Below are 18,758 nucleotides of genomic sequence, written 5' to 3'. Positions count from 1 at the left end.
CACTGCATTCGGATTCTATGAGTGCCATTCAGTTGGCTAAGAATCCGGTCTTCCATGCGAAGACGAAACACATTGAGGTGAGGTATCACTTCATACGTGGTGTCGTGGAGGACAAGTCTGTTGACCTTGTTGGATGAGATGTCGCCTCTCCTCATCCCTTGTACCTATGTACATTACCGTCTTTTGTTTTTTCTTTTCTCTCTCACTAGGGCAGATTCGCCTTTAAGTGGGAGGTTGTTGGGGGTAAAGGCGCCTCCGCCGTGCCGCCCCGTGTATTACTACACTGACAGTACCCGCCACTACACACTGCAGGTGGTGGGCGCCCGTCACGTCACTTTATTCTTTATTCTTTTAGTGACAGTTTGAATAAAGGAAGGCCCGGTCACACATTGTGACTGTTGGAGTTCCCATTTCTTGTCTCTCTCTTTCTTGCTCTTGCTCTCCCACCATAGCTCGCGTGCAAGCTTCGATCCTTTTCACCTTTCAGTAGTGACACATAATACCAAAGTTGTTAGAATCTCTATTCTGCCATCCACCTCTTCCTCTAAAGCTCCCCCTGTCTCTAAAGTTACCACAACCTCCTGAAACCTGGATATCGCCAAATTGCTGATTCAATCTGTTTTGCGACCTGCCATGTCCCCTTCCTGAACTGGAGTAGAAAGCTTGGACCTATTCACCACTTTTTTCAGATGTCTCACTCTACATCTTGATCTCTTCAATGATCATAAGGGAGACCAACTCATCGAAATCTGGAAATGGCTTTCTGACATATACGAAAGTTACAAAAGCCTTCCAAGCCTTTTCATTGTTAAGTCCACCCAAGGTAGACGACACCAAATCATCATCATCAGGCATTGCATCAATCGCTGCCAAGGCATTTGCAATGCTCCTTACCTTCAGTGGCATACTCATTGATAGACATCTTTCCTTTCTTCAATGTATTCAAATCTTGCTTGAGTTGAATCTTTCGTGCCTTTGTATTTACGGAAAACATACTTTCAAGTATGGTCCAAGATGCATATGAATTCTCTGCATTTCTAATATGTCCCAACATATTATTGTCAAATACTATAGACAGCCAATACATGACCTTTTTGTCTTTTGCATTCCATTCCTTCCGTGCCTTTGTCTCTTCTGCAGTTGGAGAATCACTCACCTCCGGCTCCTTTTCTTCACCTGACACAAACTCGTAGAGGCCTTTTCCAATAAGGAAGTTCATGACACACGGAATGTAAGAAGTTGGAAATAGTTAAATGTTGATAATATGCCATGTCACACTGACATTGGTATATAAGGAGATAAGTTGTAATTTTTCATATCTTTTGACATATCAATACATTTACAAACTTTCTCTCCCTTCTTGCTCCAAGCTTCCATGGCTTCTTCATCTTTCCTGTCTTTCTCTCTCCAATAATAGTCTTTCTCTCTCCTCGTCACTCTTATTCTCTCTCTTCCTGCAGTCTTTCTCTCTCTTCTGCAGTCTTTCTCTCTCCTCTTTCTCTCTCCCTAGTTCTCTCTCTGACAAGTGGTATCAGAGCTTCAGTCTTTGATCCATTATTTTCTTCCATTTTCACTCCTATTTTCCTATTTCAAAACCAATTTCAGACAAAAAAATGGTACAAGACAGTGACTAATGGAGTGCTGCAGGACAACTACAGTTAGCAATGACTACATCTGGAGATATCCAAGGTCAGAGATGGCGGGTAAAGGCTTAAATGGCTGGACGTCATCAAATTTCATGCAAAAATGGAGGTACACAAGTACGGGGAGCAGTAGGGGAGTTTCCAAAGCATCTCTGGACCACAAGGACTGCATGCAGGAGCATTAATGGCAGCTTTCTTGGGAGTTTACACAACATCTCTGGACCACAAGGACTGCATGCAGGAGCATTAATGGCAGCTTTCATGAAGACCACATAGACCATGGCAGCCTTTCTTGGAGTCTTAAATGGAGTTTGGACCAAAAATGGAGGCAGACAGACAAAGATGGAAAGTTCTGGCCTCCATTGCTTTGCATAAAGGTGTTACAAAAGCAGCAAAATCGTGTGCTTCTCTTGCACTTAAACAGAGAATCAAAGGAACACTATACAATGTTGTTGCTGTAGTTCTTAAGGTTGAACGCCATAAGCTCATTGTTCTTTGCTAAGTTCTGCCATAGCTGTGATTCCAAGCTCAGCTGCCTCACTTTCTCCTCTAGTTCCAAGTTCTTCCTCTTAGCCTTATCCAGCTCATCCCCTGTTATTTTCAAGTGATTCCGCATTGCTAGTTCCATGGTCGCAAGCATCTCTCTCAAATGCCTCTTTCTCCTCTCTTCCAAAGCTTGCTTTAGTTGCTCTGCCTGAACTTCCATTAGCTGCTCCACTTCTTGTTTTTGCTTTGATAATTGGAATTTCATTGGGCTCCTCTCTGTCAGACTCTGAGTCGTCGTCTTCATCCTCCACCATCAGGCTTCACTATTTCCCTCTCTAGCAAGGAGACGTGCGGTGAGCCAGTGCTGGCTCGAACTGTAGAGAGTGCCAATTTGTGAGACTCCTTGCGAAGCTCATTGAGGGAAGGAAGATTTCACATACAGGAATTTCATCGAGCTCCTCTTCGGGTTAAGATTTCACATACAGGAATTTCATCGGGCTCCTCTCCGTCAGGTCATCTCAAGCAGAGATAATCCTGCGCAACGCTGCATAATCCTTATGAGCAACAGCATAATGAACAGGACTGTGTGCATACTCCCAGATGTGTTTAAGAAGGATCTACAGCTTCCAAAGGAAAGGTGCCGCAGGCAGAGCAAATGTACTTGCGGGTTAAGTAAAAAAACTCGAACCAAGTGATGATAGAAAGCTTCTCAGTAGGACAAGCTAAAGCTTTAGCAGCCTTTTGGTTCACCAAACAAGGTGCTTATGCCATGTAAGAGACATGCTTGGACTCCATTGAGGCCTTATGCAGTTGTCTGGACATATGTCTGCATAAAACAGAAGATGACAGCACACAGAATCCATATTCTCATGGGCATGCTGGTGGTATTGAAAGCTTTTTATATGTTCTCAAATGTAGAGGACAAGTATTACAGTCCTGTTGCTGGGAGATGGAGGAGCTTCCAAATCTAGACATACCAGTTTTATCAAAGTCCGACAGTTCGAACTTGACCAGAGACTCCATATCCACCAGATTGTGTAGAAAATTGGTGGCTGCAAGTGGATAATCGGTCAAAGAGTAGGGTGCATAAGATGAATTAGCACCACTAACCATCTGATCCTTGTCCTCCATTATCGCTTTATGCTAGAGTGCTCCTGTACTACTGGATGTCTTCATCAGCACTGATGTTCTCAACAGATTTCCAGGATACTAGCTCCATCTCAATCAACAACGTTGCATTGGAAGGTACAGCTTCATGTCCATCGCACTTTGTCAAGAGATTGAGGTGCTTGTCTTGAATCCAAAGAACTATGTACAAGTGGAACAGATCTTTTGCATCCACTCCACCCTTCAAGGGCCTGATGTTTAGAGAAACAATATCTCTTTCAAAGTCCGCAGTGGCAAGCAAAAGATCTATAACTGGTTGAGAGGGACTGGAAGGAGGACAAGATACCAGAAATGCAATTTCATCATCTCTTGACTCTCGACGACAAATTTAGGATTCTTTTTCCCGCAGTCCATGCTCCTCCCGAAAGAAAGCAATCTTCAAGTCAGGTCAGCAATGGGAAAATGCCATCTTCAGAGAGTCTATCAGAGACGGTTATGCGAACTGCAGACTAAATGGTGAAACGTAACAGATGATGTTATTGTATTCATCATAGTGTGAGGTCAAAAGAACAGACCCAAAGGCAAAAGACAGGTTTGAGGGAGTGAGGTTAAGGGCATTTGCCATTAGATAACCGCACTGTCACTGTACAGGCTGAAATGCTCTCAGCCTATTACAAAGCTCCACACTGTAGATTCCAGTTGCTATGTTGGGTAGATCGATTGAGCTTGGAAGAATATGTTGATTATGTATCTCGATGTCAGTCAGCACTTCCTTGCTCAAATTGATGCACAAAGACTTCATCTTAGAATAGGCACCTGAGGTTATAAGTGGATCAATCAAAAAGCCTTCATTATTGCTAGATACAAACTCATCAGTCTCTACCATATGTCTCCTACATCTTTTCATTGCAGCTGTCTGGAAATAAGTCCGCAGTGTTGACTGATATGAAGTAGTGTATAAAGCTGCACTGCTGGAATTACAGCTGGTGCAGTTTTACCAGAAACTGGAGTAAGAGCTTCAGATATCCCTGAGGGAGACGCTTCATTTAGAGACTTGTGGTTTTTAAATGCCAAGGCCAGCAGCTGTTCTACCTGATCTTGTACATCACACAGCATCCTTTTCTCTTGGCGATTTAGTCCAACTTGGTGTCGCGTGGAGCTGCAAGGGCTGGTGCTGGTGCTGGTGCTATTGAAGCTGATGTGACTGAGGCTGCTGGAGTTGTACTAATTGTGAGATTGGCTGCTGTTGCTGGTGCTGAACAGAAAGCAGGACAAGATTTCTGAGGTGCTCAACCACGAGTTGTTGTTGGACATTTAATGATTGCACAATTCTCTTCAACATGTGATACTTTGGACATGCCTGTCAGGGTAGTTAAAATACCAGGCACAAACTCAGAAGGAAGCTTTGTCACACGATTGAAAGTGGCTGCGAATGCATACCCAGCACAATCTGCATTCTGTTTTATGCCATAGAAGACAACTTGAAGCGAGGAGCGCCTTTGATAGAAGTATTGTGTGTCAAAGTGCTTCACTAATCCAATGTTTAACTCGGCCACAACTATTGCTCTTCTTAGATCTCAGCTCCACCAATCCATCCCTTCGGAGTGGCGGCAAGCTTCTTGGCCTTCTTGGCCTTCTTTGGAGTGGCGGCAAACTTCTTGGCCTTCTTGGTCTTCTTGTTTGCAGGAACAGAAGCAACCTCCGTAGCAGCCATAGCTTGAAAACCTGCAAGCCATTGCTCATTGGAATTATGTTGGGCCAACCTTTGGGTAACTTCGGTGGTGAGCAAACGGAAATGTAGTCTGTGTAACTTAGCAGTAACTCATCCAGCTGAGAGCGGCCTCTGTCAACACCTTGTAAACTGGAATCATTAGCTTCTTCCGTAGGTCACTCAGAACCTCAAGCTCAAGGACATCAGAGGGCTCCCACAAGAAGAACTTCTTGCACAAGCTAGAAGAACGAACTCTTGGAAATGGAAGTTCGTGCGGTAGTTCACTGCCATGGCGACACACTTTGCCATTTCTTCATGTTCCAATCTTTGACGAAGATTCTCCATGTCCTGTCCGGTAAAATGAACACTCTCAATGCCTTCCTTAGCCCAAAGAGCAACCTTCATCTTCATTTCCTCTGGTAAATTCACATTAGGCAAATGCTTATTAATGGCACAAGGCCGACTCTGGCTGTCCACTCTAGGCTTTTGTTTAGGCAATGTCTTGGGAGCGTCTTGCTGTGCCAAGAGACTTCAAGAAACAAACGGCTACTCAGGATTCAGTCCAAGAAAATCTCTGGTCTCTCTTTTGTCCTCTCAGCCATCACCTTCCTTCTGAGAAAACGAAAGATCCCTTTGCTTTGATGCTGCCTCTCTTCTTTGTTTCTTCGCATAATTGTATTCTATGATAGCTCGCGAAGCTGCCTAGATAGCTCCTTCATTGACAATGTCCGGTGTTTGGTCACGCTTCTCTAAAGATTAGCTGTCTTCCTGGTCCTCTCCCTTATGTTTCCCTGAAGACCAAGACCAGTCTTGTTCTCCTTGACAGGACTTCGGAGGAGGCATGTAAAGAACAGAGGGGCCGCCGGAGTATCATAAGTCATGAGCGATGGCCGATATGGTGCATGACGACAGAAGCTTCCTGCAGTTTCGGGAGGAGGTTGGCCCTGTCAGACATTAGTCTCTGAATAACAGGATCAAAGCTTGCAAACAGTCAACGAACTCTATCAGGCTAGCACTTGGCAAAAAAAAACACGATAACACATTCTTGCTGTGGAGCGGACCTCACTCATGGCATCTCCAATGCAGCACTTGATAAGGTCCTCATACAGGTCCACCAGCTTTTGAATTTCGGATTCAGCAACAACCAACACTGTGATGACAACAAGCTTGAACAAAATAGCCAAAACCAGCTTGCCTTTGTTCCTCCATTGCAAAGGACTGTAATAATTGCTGCTATTGGCCGGTTTGTATCCCAATGCAATACCATATCGCCATCTCGTATGTCATAAAGAGCAGTATTTTTTTTATGAAGCTGCCAGCTGCCATAAGCGGTCCACAGGGTTTGTACCACAACAGGGGAGATTCACAGCAATTGCCTTGATATGATGCAGTAGGGGAGGTATGATGTTGCAAACCAACTGAGATGCCAGTATCTCCTAAACATTCAGGAGCTCCAAAGCCTTGACCAGCAACAGATGAAGGCAAACGTGTTAAAGATTCAAAAGGGGAGACATGGTTTCTCAAAGAATACATAGTTTGAGGTAAGCCAGTTGGCTTTGAAAATGAGCCCTGGTATTCATTATGGTATGCAGCAAGTGTTCTGCTGTTAAAATCCCAAGAACAGAAGCCCCAGCTGCCCCAGCTTTATTCTGAATTGAGGGTATAGAAGAGTCAACTGATGGAGTTTCATGCTTGGATTCAGTTAACACATGAGCTTTGCCCTTGCCAAGAGCTCCTTGGGCTTCAGATATGCCTATATTGTTCCGAATGCCTGCAAATGTATTGCTTTGGTGCTCTGGTTGGTCAGATTAGTTAAAGCTGCACGTTTCTTGGACTGCTGGACCGGGGCAGTGATGGTCATGCGCTGGTTGTCATCATTTGCTACTCGCTTGCTTTTCTTAGACCTCAGCTCCACCATTCTCATCCCTCCTTTCAGGGCGTGGCATGTCTGCTTGTTGAAGATTGTGTTTTGTAAGAAGTCTCTGAGCATTTTTTTTAGGGCTTGTTGAGCTTCAAAATCACGAGTATCTGGATGAAGTCCTAGCTCTAGTATCTTTCGTATCCTTCCTAACAAACCCTCTTCTGCATGATCTTGGTGTGGCTCAGACATCGTGTCTTTATCAGCACACTCTTCGATCAGATCATCTGCATCCACAAGAAATGTTTCAAGCATTACTGAACCTTTCCTGTATTTTCTGGTGCCATAAGTCTCATCATCTACACTAGTATCTTCTTCACTACTGAGATCATCTTCATCTTCATCTTCCTGGCTTGAAGAAGAGCCCTGGTTTGCTTGGGACTGGAGTGATCTGAGTTTCACTCCTCCCCACTCCTCCCCAACGACTTGCAAAGATCGATTCCGTGGTTGGAATAGTCTTCTTAGCAGACTGTGGCTTCGGAATCTATATACACTGAAGAAGTCACATTGTCTAGAGATTCAGCAATGTTTCAGCATAGGGGATAAGCATTTGGTTCTTCTTCAACAAGCTATGGTTCATGGAGAACCATTGGAGCATTATTGAGTAGAGTATGATGCTGGGATATACTACTATTTTGGTTCAAGCATTTTTACTACAAGATTGGCTTTGAGGAGTTCATCAAGCAAGTTCAAGTAATTGGGTATCTTCTCACCTTTGAATCTACTTGGTATGATTCAATTCATTGGGTACTTTGAAGCTTGCAACCAACTCAAGCTATATTGGAGTTTGTTTCTTGGTTAGCTCCATTTTGAAGCAACTATTGGAGTTCTCAATGCTTATGGGTTTTGCTTGATCAAGTGGTTGAGAGTATGTAGTAAGGATCAGTTGGGCTATTTGTAGAGCACTTCTTGGGTGTATCAAGGATGTATTTGCAGGGTTTGTGCATGTCTAATCAGTCTTCTTACTGATCTTAAGTGCCTTACAACTTTCCCTAGATGAAAGGTAATGATTACAAGGCAAAATAGGGTCATTACAGTGCAAAACAGGGTGCAGTCCAAACAGGGACAGATTTGGAAAGGTTGCTACAGAAATTAGTAGCATCATTCTAACGACAAAGGAACAATTGGAAGTGATACTAGTTATCATAAGCTTCGAGTGGAGCCATCAAACGTCTCATTTGGACACATATTTCTCGAGCTAGAGTCTATTTGGTACCGGCAGTTCACTAGCAGTTTATTGTGGACAGTTCTGGAAATTCTTAAACAGAGAGGGGTATTGCTACTCTTAAATTCAAACCAGGATTTCTACTTGATACTAGACATCCTAACCTTCGAGTCAAGCTATCATACACCTTATTTGGACTTCTATTTTTCAAGGAACAGCATATCTCTTCAACTTGACTGCAATGGCAGCAGCTAAGAACAATAGCTCCAGCTCTAGTGAACAACGTTGGCTTCAAATACAGGCTAAAATGGACAAACTTGGACAAGATTGGCTTCAAACACAGGCTAAAATGGACAAACTTGGACAAGATCAGCTTCAAACAAAAGCTAATATTGACAAACTTGTAGTTTCGATTCAACAGTGTATTGCTCTTATGAAAAAAACTGCAGGACCTGAATCAAATGCTTATGCTCATGGCCAACAGCAAGATGACTATGAGCAGCATGTCAAATCTATCATAGAGCTGACCAATGGTGATGAACAGGTGTGTAAATTGCTATCTAAAGCTAAACGTGTTAGACACCTTACTAGTGATACAATACGGGAACTGCATGCTGCGGGCTTATGCTATCGTTGTGCTAAGCCACTATCTTGTAATCACCAAGCCACATGTAGGGCAAAGTCTGCCAAAATAATCTTGCTATTTGAATATTATGATGTAAATGATGAAGAACATCTTGTTGAAGATGATGAAGAACATCTTGTTGAGGGCCATTCTGGTATGAGTCCACAACAAGAAGTTCAACAACAACAAGTTCAACAACAAGAAGTTCAGTTCAAGAAGGCAGATTATGGACAGCATGTAGATTTGGAGGACCATTATACAATGGAGACTTTGTTAGTGAGTACTATCATGATGATCGTGTTTCCAGCAGTATTTGATTTCGATATTATGAAAGTTGATCCTATGCATGGCAAAGATACAAATTTTCCTTTTGATCCGGGAGGCTACAGGCTGATTTTGACCTCCTGTATAGATTAGTACTACTATTGAGTATTAGGTAATCTTTTCTTTTATCCCTTGTAATGCTGTACAGAGTAGTATTCTGTTCTATCCATCTCCTCTTTAGCTTGTTTCTAGGTTTGTTTTTTAGGACAAAAACTTTTGGGAAGGGATGGATTGTAAGAAGTTGGAAATAGTTAAATGTTGATAATATGCCATGTCACACTGACATTGGTATATAAGGAGATAAGTTGTAATTTTTCATATCTTTTGACATATCAATACATTTACAAACTTTCTCTCCCTTCTTGCTCCAAGCTTCCATGGCTTCTTCATCTTTCCTGTCTTTCTCTCTCCAATACTAGTCTTTCTCTCTCCTCGTCACTCTTATTCTCTCTCTTCTTGCAGTCTTTCTCTCTCTTCTGCAGTCTTTCTCTCTCCTCTTTCTCTCTCCCTAGTTCTCTCTCTGACACGGAACTTCCATGAAGGGTAGTTGTTCTTGTCGAGCTTCTCAATGATGGGGTTTCCACTGTTCTCTGCCATTATCACAAAACTAATACCAAACAACAAGCAAATCTTCTGCAACCCTCGACCTGTAGTGCATAGCAATACACTAGACAGCCTTTTTCACTGGTCTGCTCAACAATACATGCGATCTGCAACCAGTTTGCAAATAAACCTTGTGTTTATTCATTGTAAACACCTTTGAACTTACAGATCTGAAATCTGTAACTTGTGCACCTGTATACAGCAGACACAGTTGAAATTGCAGGGTATCTCGAACTGCTGTCCGAAACCTTTCGAGTCTAAAACGGGGCCTGAAATGACCTCGGATGGCCAAAACAGCAACGGCTACTCCTAAAAGGCCCATCTGCAAAATACATAGCACTCTTCGCGCATACCAAATCTCATTGTAATCTGAGATTTTTGCTATGCCCTGCTTTCGGTGCTTCCACAGGCACTGTCCAAGAGAAGAAGTAGAGAATGGAAGATCTTCTTACCCGTTGCTTGCTTGCTCGAATCCTTGGCTCTTCTCCTTCGCTTTAGCCTTCAAAACAAGTCTCAATCAGTGGTGCAGCTTTGATACCATGTCAAGAATCGCGTGGTGGGGGGACTTGCTCAAGATGCTACGCTGAACACACACAGAATGCACAAGGAGAAGCTCACTCAAGAGACAAGAAGAGAGATGGAGGCAAAAACGTTTTTTTGCTGGTTTCTTCTTTTCTTCCACACACTTTACAATGTACACAAAGTATAGATAAGATACAACATAAAGGAAAGTGGCCTACTAAGTCAAACAATGCATAACCAACTACACTAGTCGACTGGCGCTATGCCTATGCCAGCTATAAATAGGTGTAACAACCTGAATATAATAAGTAATGAGTCAGTGGCCATGTGAGAGTCATAACGACCACCAAGGTGCTAAGTGTAGATGTGTGGACCTATCTAACCAGGCGGTCCTCTTGTAAACAATTGTTGGAAGAAGTATCCCAAGAAAATGAAATGTAATAAATGTAAGAAGACAAGGCATATCACTAGTAAATGCCCCAACACTCCTGATGTACCCAAAGAATTGGTGGCCAACTATGCCTCCAATCCATCTGAAGATCGACTGTTTTGACTCTTTAAATCATCTACCTAAAACACCCTTGTAAGCTTGATTTATAAAAGCATCCCAAGGAGGGGGGGATATCTTACATGCCTTGTAATCCAATGCCACCTTGGCATTGAGGGGGGGTGTTAGAAGATAGGCATAGGAACCCACTATAAGCAAGGGAGTATGAGGGCAGATGGATGTGAATAGCCCTAGGGGTAGGGAAAACCCTAACCCTATCTTGGCAGAGGCTATATAAACAGCCTATGGGTCACTATCAAGTATGAGATAGAGTGTACCCAAGTTGTACCTTGAGCAACTTATTAAACAAGAATTTATTCTTGTACTTTGAGCCTCTTTCTCCCTCTTGTGCACACATTCCAATGCTACAACTCTGTTTTCTAACATATCTTAGCTCACCCCTTTTGAGTAACCTTACTCCCACAATCTCTACTTGCATTTGGTAAAACAATATATTAGTTTTTGGAGTTTCCATGACTTGTGAATCCAAACATGTCTTGAAAAGATTGGCAACTTTGTAAAACTCTATACTCCATGGAATGGGACTCGTAATTTGTGCCTATAGATTAAGTTAGTTAAGTGCTTTTAATTTTTAGAAGTAATTATTCCAAGATTTTGTGTCTATCTTATTCATGATTTGTTTTGTATGATTGATAGTTTTTTCAAGTTTTGAAATTCAGTATTTGCACTATGTCATGTTTTATATCATGGTGAAGTTTTAATATATATAAATTGTTTCTAGTTAGCAAATGTGAAAGAATAGTGAGTATTCTAATGCATGCACGAGGTTTATGAGTGTGAATAATCATATCTTGATATTTACATCATAGACCACAATGCTTATCATAATGCACTTAATAAAGGTAACACTTAGGAAATTTCATAGTCACTAGAACCACTGTGAGATTTTTATCAACCTTTGATAGCTACTTTGCGATTAATTCCATGATAAACTTGGATAACAAATTATTAACCATATCACATTTTATCTCCATTGAGCTAGTGTCATTACTTAGTAAGGTTTTTTAAAATGTGCAATGATGTATGTGTACATGCGTGTGTGTGTTATTCCTTGCAAATAAGATACTTTAATCTAAAAGCTTGAAACCAATATTTTATGGGTCATAGTTAAGTTGGTAATGGTCTATATGTTTCTTTCAATTTCAAGTTATGTTTGCTTTTATATGCAACTAGTACAAAATGTGCAAGGATGTGTATGTGCACACATTTAAAGGTGTTGTTCCTTGTTGCAAACAAGGTGATTTAATCTAAAGATTTGAAACCAATATTTTATGGGCAGTGGTTAAGTTGGTAATGGTTCCATATTTGTTTTGGTGTATCCATGGATGCATCCTCATTATCAAATTGTGGATAGTCATTAGTTATGCCCTTTAGTGCAAGTATTGTGTTTCTCAAATGCTTCTCATCATAGGGTGGTGCACTTAGCCATGTGTTTATTTATAACAATCTTGTTTTGTAGGGCCTTGTGTGGGATGGATAGAGAGATATGTATGCGTGTTTAGAATGGAGATATGGAATTGTGTCGTAGTATTACATCACTCACCTTATGGTTATGTAGAGCTAGAAGATGCCAGGATGGAGGTGAGAGAAACATTCAACCATATGATTTTGACAACATTTTTATAGTATGTAGTAATGGGTTAATTCTTTGCTTCTTGCTATGTAGTGTTCTATCTCTATGCTCTTTTTTATTAGAAGGTGACGATATACATCTCCCTATGTATTTGGATTCCAATTGTCCTCTATTTGAGGTGCTTTGACTTGGACCCTTGGACTCAGTTGTTTGCCCCACCACTTACCTCCTAGGAGCAGAGCACGATATAGTAATGAAGGTGATTTGAGGGGGGACCATGGAGAGGATCCACGCTTTTATGGCATGCTATTTGGATCTTCTTTGTCATCATGGGGGGATTGCCCTTGAGTTGAGGTGTGGTACTGTCCTATTACTTCAAGCTTACCTCGAGACAAGATGTTTGTGTGTTTCAATGGATGGTGATGAGGCATTGATCTCATCCCATGTTTTGCCTCTTCTTTGTCTTAAGAAGAGGAAGATTGAGGAGGTTGCTAGATAGCAGCTCATAGTCTAGCAATGATGTTATAGATGCTTTGGCAAGCATCTCTACCTATAATGACTAGCGAGCATCTAGCATATTATGATGTGTAATTGTGTTTTCCAGGATATTTGGTTAGTTTTGTTGTTTGGTATCCATGCTTGGTTTGGCTTGTTGGTAGTGATATTTTGGAGTTTATGGACCGAGATAATTGTGTCATTTGATATATGGACGATTTTAGCTTCTTAATATGTATATTTTTCTATGGATTGGGACCATTTTTTGTGTGCTATAATTGTTTCTTCTTTCTTTGGAATCGGTATCATTTTAGAGGCATAATGTTGAAATGCAAGAAACAAAGTCTTTCTCTTTTGTATCACTTATATCTCATTTAGATAGAAATATAACATGATGTGGTCTTTTTATTTTGTATTTGGATGTGTTTGGAAGGAGTGAGTAGAGGAAATAATGAATTAGACTTGTTTGCTCCTAGAGTTTTTGTTTGACATTGCATTGGTGCAAATGTGAATACCTTTCAATTACATTTGTCTATAGTGTCTTACCAAAGTATGCGGAGACTATAGCGAGAAATATGGCTCAAGATTCACATTACAACATGCAAACAAAGGAGGTTCATTGAAAAAATCTATGCATATTCTTGGATGAGGAGACCATAGAAGGCAATGATATTATTTAGATTGATTTTGAAAATACCCATGACATTGTATGAGGGGGAAAATACATTTTGAAATATTCTTTATAAAGTTTAAGTTATGACAGAAACAAGTTGTAGATTGCTTCAAGACAATAGATACAGGGAGCTGAGGTTCCTTACTTCTTTCCTTTTTGTCTTATGTATAGTTATTTCTCTTAGTTTATTGAGTTTGATTATAATAATTGCAATCAAAAGTATGATTAAGAGTCATATATATACATCTAATTTGAAATGTTACAAACTGGAATATGTTGAGGAATACATTGTTTAAGAAGACTTGTACGGTTGATACTATGATTCTCAAGCAATTCACATAATTTTATAGAAATAGATGATCAAGGTAATTCTTCTTCTTCTTCTTTATCCAAAAATTCAAGATTCTGGTTGTGATTATGATTGTGAATGAGATTGTAAGTGAGATTAAGAGTGAGATCGAGATCCCTTATCATGTACATGATATAAGATCAACGTTAATCGAGAGGTTCAAGCTCCATATTGGATTGCATGTTGTGATGTTCCATTGTTCCTACTCTATAGACTTGATAAGATATTATATCCATTTATCTTCTTCTCCATTTTCTTTATTTAGTTTTATTGACTATGTGATTTATCACAATTATGAAAGAGTTATGTTACAAATGGTATCAAAGAAATTTTGATCCATGAAGATGGAAATCTTGGAGCAAAGGATCAAGGAACAATAAGAATTTATCCAACATCTTCTTAATGATATGAGAAAAGAACGAGATGGCAAGGAAGCTACAAAGATATCGTAGATCATCGTGGATCTAGGAGATGAAGCAAATACAACTTGTATGGATAAGACAATTGAAAAGTCGTCTTAACAATCTAGGTTGCAACAAGTAAAGAGAGAAGAAATATCTTTTGAATATGACATTGGAGAATTTGTTATTAAGCGCGATGATTTTATGATCGACTTGAAGATATAATGAATATTTGACTATAATTCTCATGTTTGGGAGAGTGAAGATTGACACTCAACAAGGAAGTGATGAAGATAAACAATAAAAGAGTATCTATATAAAATACAATAGTGGTGTAAGGATTATTTGAGTTTATGTAGTCTTTGGATTTGATGTCTTCCCTACAATTATCTACAATAATTAAAAAAGATAAGTGTTTTTGTCTCTTTGATTAATCTTGATCTTTAAATATTTTTATGTATATTTTTATATTAGTATAATATGACTCCTTCATAATCATGATAAATCACATAGCTAATTGAATTGAATAAAGGCATATATGGAGAAAATAAAGAAGAAGAGAGATCTATATAATATCTTATCAAGTCTATAGAGTAGGAGTAATGGAACATCACAACATGCACTCTAATATAGAGCTCAAACCTCTGGACCACCCCCGATTTTATATCATATATATGATAAGGGATCCCAATCTCACTCTCAATTAGAATCACAATCTCAACCACAATCACAATCACAATTACCATCTTGAATTTTTGGATGAAGAAAAAGAATAAGAATTTCCTCAATCAGCTACTATCTTCTGTATGAATCGATGAATTGTGAGAACCATAGTATCAACTGTACAAGTCTTCTTAAACAATGTATTCCTTAAGAAAAGCATGTTCTAATCTGTAACATTTCAAATTGGATATATATACATGACTCTTAATGAAAGAAGGAACATGAACTCCACGCATCTATGTAGTTTGTCCTCAAGCAGCCTGCAACTTGTTTATGTCATAACTTACTCCTACAAACTTATAGTATATATGTTCGAATACTCAAATTGATTAAAACATGTCTAATTGATAAAGTAATGTGGGAAGAATTGCGAAATTTGACTTTTTGTAAGTGAAAACAAAGATTTTAGATTCAACATCATAAAAAGTAGATTTTTTATTTTTCACAACTCATGCATACTATTTTAGGCTCTCTTATGTGTTTTATGTTTTAAAATTGAGAGCAAGATGTAAACACGGAGGCAATGCTAGATAAGTGCCGAATGATGCAAATTTAGAGCTGGACTTTTAGATTGACAGAAGCAAAAGATGCATATTCGACAATTTTAAGTGGTTGCGGAAAACGAAAATTCAAATTACTTCAAAAGATTGACCTTCATAGTGGTTGTGGATTTTTTCATAGTTTTTTCGAGTGCTGGATCGAAGCAAGACAAGTTCTCAACCGTTCAAGACTTCAAGACAGAAGGTATAAATTTTCGGATCATGAATCAGGTGCTGAAAAAGCAAGAGAAATGGGAGGCCAGATATTTGAAGGATAAAAAATTGACCAAGATTGGAAGAATCAAGACCCTTAGGGCCAATCTTGGTCAAAATTTGACCAAGATTGCAAGAGTCAAGACCCTTAGGGCCAAAGGGCCCAAAATTTTCACATGGGGGGAGGGGGCGTCTTTTTTTTTTTTTGCGGCGAGCTGATCGTGCCGCCATTCTTGGCAAATTTGGTGAGAGGGAGATTGCAGCTGCAAAGCAAGCCTAAGAATTGATCATACTAGCCTTCTTCTCCAAATTTTCACTTCCTATTGCTTGTCTCCGCGTGAAGAATGGCTATTCGGTTGTGGAGATCAGAATTCAATATTTCTCTCTCCTATCTCTCTCTCTCTCCTCTAAGAGGCAATTGATGCAGGTGGAAGGAAGAGAAGAATGGAATGAAGTATGCTTGTCTGCCATGTACCAGATTGTTTTAAGATGCTAAGAATTGATGCTAAGTGCTATGTAGACATCGATGGCAGGTCTAATGGGTGGCTATCCATGGATTCAATTTTCGTGACTCCAAATACACAATTCAACGGTATGTCTTTTTTATAAAGAAAATTTGTTTGTTTTTTACAGTTTATGGTTCCAATGAGGTGCACATGGAATGAAAATTTTTATGAACCTTTTTTAACATGTCTTTGAGGCTTGAAGTGATAATATCTAGAGCCTATGATTAAATATGGTCATTTTATTAATAATTACAAGCCTGAAATGCGATATTTAAGTTAAAAAATAAGATTTTTTATAGTTTTGGGTGGAAAAATGGTGTTCTTATGGAACGAAATAAAAGATAGTGGTAAATATCAATAGTTTTAATTAGAAAATTAGAAAGTAATAGTAATTTATTAGTAAATAAATCAAGAAAAAAGGAGAAAAATAGGAAAAAAAGATTTTATGAGTAAGAAAATTACAAAAAATATAAATGTGTCTGTGGATGTATGATGGGTCTAAAGCATGGGGTTTAGCCTCATCTTAACCCCATTTTCATGTTATAATTCATGATTTACTACTCTTTGAAGAACAAAAAAATGACATGGAAATATTCTCTACACCTACCACCGCAAGTATACATGAAACAATAGGGAGATGGAGATTTATGAGTGTTGAATATAGGGTGAAATCTAAATTTTTATGATGCACTTTGCATATAGGATGCATTTATTTTGAAAGTTAAAGGGTTTAGTAGCACGAGTATACTGGACGTTATTCCCTATGCAACGAAGGAAGTACATTATTATGAAAAGAATGAAGAGAACTATTTGCAATGTCACAATGCTATTTTGAATAAACAAAATGATTGAGCATGATAGATCATATACTCTTGCATTGTATTCATTACATGATATTGGAAATGTATATCCTCGATGCATAACACTTGCTTTTATGAATGTTGACGTACGTTGAGAGAGTGAGGAGTCCTAAGCTATAGAGTTAGTACATTCATTTTCTTTGGGAGACTTATTCAATGAGGATCATACTTTCTCTCTTGAAACGATAGATTAAAAGAGAGGAGCATGTATCATATGTGTTATACGTTTGAACGGTGCATCTTGGGGCCAATCCCCAAGGTGTAGGAGAGCCGAAGTGGGCCCCATGACAATCATCCAAGGGGTGCTCATTTTGTATGTGATAAAATTTGTTTGGGTACTCCTTGTGAGGATTTGGGAAGGGAACCTTGGACTATAAATAATACAAACACATAATTAGATCAGTGTGTGTAGCCTCTAGATGCTCCTGGCCACAAGGTCATGGGGTGTGTTAGTTGAGATAGCTATAGCCTCTTAGATCCAATGTTGGACTTTACTATCCAGGTGCAATTGAGTACTGTTGCTCTTGCCAACATTGATATAGCTATTATATGAGCAAATGAGGTAGAGTCACAATTACAAGTGGCCTATGCTTCTAGGGTAAACTTGAAATCAAGTCTAGGGCTCCAAAATAATTTGGCATTGGCTAGTGGAAGTCAAGGAGTACCTAGGACCAATTTGAATGGGAAAGGAAGCATAATGCAAAGTGTGTCTATGTTGCTAGCTCCCTCTAATGTGACTATGCCAACAACTAGTTAGATAGCTTCCCTAAATAATGCAAGCCAAATGACAAACCCTAATGTTGTTCCAATTAATTAGTAGTAGCTCATCCCTAATTAGCTGGTTAGATTGACTGAGCAGCATGAGTCTAGTGTGTCAAATGTTCTTAGCAAAGTCAAGGACATGATGAAGTATTAAACCGATATGATAATGGAACAATATAGAAAAATAGCTATAGATGTTAATTTCCTAAAGAAGTAACAGAACTTGATAGGAAGTAGGCGCCCTAAAGAGGGTGGTCCATCGAGATTCATTTGTAAGTGGTGTGGTGGTCAACACTTCATGAGGAACTTCCCTAATGTCAAGTTTGACATATGTAGGAAGCCCAACCATTTGGCTAGTACTTGTTGGAGTAAGATTAGCTCTCTTCAACAAGGGAGTAAGCAGCTAGGTCTAATAAATCATCGAGCATAAGGGAACAACCTTCAGAGAGAGGAAGGACCCAAAAAAATACTACAAAGAGGAAAAGCCATCGTGGAGGAGCTGCCCAGTGGTAGTGGTGTCAACCTTATAGAAGTTGTGCATGTTAAGGTCATTAAGGCTTCCAATTTGTGAGTCATTACAAGAGGACAAAAGGTTAAAGAAGGTGACAAGGATAATGTAAAACCTATTGAGACAAACCCTAAATGGGATGATTAGGGGATGGAAGCCATTAACCTTGATGTGGAAGCCAGTCTCGGTCCCAATAAGATGCTGCCAAAGAAGAAGATAAAAGCTAAGAAAGAGATGCCAAAGTCTATTCAACAAGACCAAGAGAAAGAATGGTTTGGCATGATAAGAGAGCCATTGCTAATTATCATGAATTTAATTTAGTGAGTTCTCTTTGCGAGGTAAAGCCAGATGTGAATCTCTTACAGTTGATCAAGTTATCTCCAGGAGTGTGTAAAGAGTTCAAGAAGATTCTTCACACTAGGTATATTGTTGAGCCCTTGGGAATAGCTCAAGTGGGAAATGATTGGTTTGAACATGATGAAAA

General features: G+C 39.5%; 1 long non-coding RNA gene across 1 annotated transcript; it reads right to left on the bottom strand.

The window, feature by feature from the left end:
- Positions 1 to 1,724: 1,724 nt before the first annotated feature.
- On the bottom strand, positions 1,725 to 4,548 carry LOC148029384 (uncharacterized). Its single transcript, XR_015692419.1, has 2 exons — positions 3,107 to 4,548; positions 1,725 to 2,955 (listed from the first exon to the last, which is right to left on the bottom strand). It is a non-coding gene; the product is annotated as an uncharacterized LOC148029384 (long non-coding RNA).
- Between the last annotated feature and the right edge of the window lie 14,210 nt (positions 4,549 to 18,758).

The sequence above is a fragment of the Lygodium microphyllum genome, chromosome 11 (genome assembly GCF_053477565.2).
Source record: "Lygodium microphyllum isolate KBCC chromosome 11, Lygodium_microphyllum_v1.1.10, whole genome shotgun sequence".
NCBI lineage: Eukaryota > Viridiplantae > Streptophyta > Polypodiopsida > Schizaeales > Lygodiaceae > Lygodium > Lygodium microphyllum.
This window is presented reverse-complemented; position numbering and strand designations above follow the sequence as displayed.